Source organism: Dipodomys ordii, unplaced genomic scaffold (assembly GCF_000151885.1).
Source record: "Dipodomys ordii isolate 6190 unplaced genomic scaffold, Dord_2.0 Scaffold12197, whole genome shotgun sequence".
NCBI lineage: Eukaryota > Metazoa > Chordata > Mammalia > Rodentia > Heteromyidae > Dipodomys > Dipodomys ordii.
In genome coordinates this window covers 246-3,314 of record NW_012279409.1, presented here as the reverse complement: position 1 = coordinate 3,314, position 3,069 = coordinate 246, and the positions used below count along the sequence as shown (strand labels likewise).

General features: G+C 37.2%; 1 pseudogene; it reads right to left on the bottom strand.

Annotated features, from left to right (window-relative positions):
• Window positions 1–609: 609 nt before the first annotated feature.
• Window positions 610–891, bottom strand: LOC106002503 (annotated as a pseudogene).
• Between the last annotated feature and the right edge of the window lie 2,178 nt (window positions 892–3,069).

The window sequence follows — 3,069 nt, the reverse complement described above, 5'->3', positions numbered from 1 at the left end:
TAGCAGCTTCCAGTTAATGATGACGATGAATATTTGACGAGAGATGATCTCACATGGGTAAGCATCGTCATAGATAAAGCCTACTTCAACTAGAAACTTTTTGAATTATGAACAATAAATATGCCCTTAAAATAAAAACTTCTATTTTTACCTGTTCTCTTACCTTCAATTTCCCTCCCACTTGTCTTATACATGTAATCTGTAACTTAGACTTCTTTCAGTTAAATCTCCTTTTATTTCTTTTTCAGGAGAAAAGAACAAATTTTATTGTAATATAAGCCTTAGGAACATGTTACAAATACTCAGCTGTTTAAATAAACAAAAATGTTTTCCTTCTTAAATGTAAACGTCCAGTAAGTAAAACATACATAATATTCCAGATATAGCAAAACCAGAAATTCACTTTTGAAAGGTGTATTTTGGTATATTTGATGCTAAGGATGGCTGTCTTAATACAAAAGTACTTTAGCAATAGAACTAGGTCATTATTATTTAGTACTGTACTTCACTCAGTTAACCTTATTTGATCCAAAAATCATTAATTTCTGTATAACTCTGGCTATATGACCAGGCCACAGAAAATATCTGAAATATCTAATAGTCATTTGGCTACAAAAGAGTGTTTTCTTGAGACTTGGAGACATTCGTCACTTTGTACTTGAAGGCATTCCTCAAGGAAACAATCTTTAAAACTGCACAGGACCTGGGTTCCCAGAAGGGATTGCTTCCTGCTCCAACACCCACCTGCAGGGCATCCTTTCCAGCATTTTGTATGCAGTACTGTAGAACATGGGCAGTTGCCTGGGAGACCTTGATCCACTCCACACAGGCCTCCAGCTTCAGTTGCTCCTCTAGGTGCTGCAGGCCACTCTTGCTGGCCCCAGAGGACATGGCGGCAGCCGTGGGGGATCCAAGGGTGGTCTTCACTGTATTTTTATTAATTTAGCTGCCTCATTTCATTTCATTCTGGTTTCATAACCACCAAATTTTTTTTACTAATTCTTTTTAAAAATATTTAACTTGTGTACAAAGGAGATCATTTAACAAAGTAGTTGATGAGTATAATGTATATTGATCGGTATCACCCCTTTCAAAATTTCCACCCATCCTTTCTATAATGCCTATCTCACACTTAAAAAAATATTTTGGGGCTGGGAAGGTGGCTCAGTGGTAGAGCACTTGCCTTGCATGCCTGAGGCCCTGGGTTCGATTCCTCAGCACCACATAAGAAAAAAAAGAGCCAGAAGTGGCACTGTGGCTCAAGTGGGAGAGCGCTAGCCTTGAGCTGAAGAGCTGAGGGACAGTTCCCAGGCCCAGAGTTCAGGCCCCATGACTGGACCCCCCAAAAAAAATATTTTGTGGGCTAGGAAGGTGGCTCAGATAGAGTGATTGCCTTGCATGCATGAGGCCCTGGGTTCAATTCCTCAGCACCATATAAGTAGAAAATGCAAGAAGTGGCACTGTGGCTCAAGTGGTAGAGCTCTAGCCTTGAGCTAAAGAGCTAAGGGACAGCGCCCAGGCCCAGAGTTCAGGCTCCACGACTGGAAAAAAAAAAGAAAAAATTGTAAGATATATATTGAATTCTTGACTATATTCTTCTTTTCTACATTTGTCTACCACTTTCCTCTTGACCCAACCCTACCCCAGGATTTTTATTTTGTTGAAGTTTGACTTTCTTAAATTTTACTGGATTAGAAAGTGGTATTATCACTGTTGTAAGCACATGACTTTACCTTTAAATATATGTGCCTCTGCTTGATGCTAACATATTATAATACTGGGTTAAATTACTATATAATCATCCAGAAGGTAATATTTTGATATTTATATTTTTAGTGCCTTTGGCTGAATTTATACTTAATGTCTGTTCTTTATTCTGCCAGATAATATTGTATACAAGTGAGTGTATACTAAATCAAATATGGAAGCTAAAGTAAGTATTCTTTAAAAAAAAAAAGTCTCGCAATGTCCTTCTATTGCATCAAATTTCTAAAATAGCAAAAATTGCTATTTTCGTCTACTGAGGGCAAGCCACTATTAAAAGACCCAGCACAAAAAAATGTTGATTGCCTTTATCTGACTATAATTTGTATCAATTGAGCAGTACAATAAATGTCAAAGTAACATCCACATAATGGCAAAAACAAGGCATAAAACCCAAACTCGATATCCTTTAAATGTGCCCTGGCTAGAGCCCTTGAGATTGTCTCCAGACTTGTAACACAATCAGGGCTGAGAAATACCATGAAAATGTTTTCTTTCAATCACGTGTAATTGGTATTCTTAAAGTGAAGGAAAGAAAATAAAGGGGATGGGATCTTTCGATTTGCTGCTTTTGTTTGGAATTGCTCCAAATCACAAGTAACTACAGGGCAAATTGACATCTTCTCGGTTCAGTTGTAACCTTTTCCTCCTCCATTTCTTCTAAAGGTGTGTAAACAAACAGATTTCAGTCAGGGCATTCAAAAGTTAGTCTCAAAGCAAACTTCCTTCCTTGCACTTGAGACTAATCACAAACTAGCTTCATTTTCACATTTCCAACTGTAGTTCTCTTTTTCTCCTCATCATAAGTGTTTATTTCTATAATGTTTCTTAATTATTATTGTTTTGTGAATGAACTATGCAAACTGTCACTTGAGTAACCTGATCTGGTTCATACTTTCTGCCTTTTTCTCCATGTTTTTTGCATCCCTTAGACAAAAATAGCATGCTCATCCATCAAGATGCTTTTAAGACATTCTCAAGCATCTCACACATTGATCTTCCTCTTCCCTTCTTGATGGTGCTCATTTTAGGACAACTACTGCATATATCAGGCCACTAATGTGGCAGGCATTCATTCAAACAACAACTATGCAGTGAGCCTTCTTCCACATCACACATTTTACTCAGCATCAGGACTAGACTTGGGAAACAGGTATAATTATCTAGCACCAAAAGATTCACATGCTAGTTACAGGGAAATACATGATAAAAATATAATGTATAAAATGCTTCATGTAGAAATGAAGCAAAACTATAACAAGTTAGAGTAAGAGCAAGAGTCAGTAAACTTGCTTTAAAGAACTG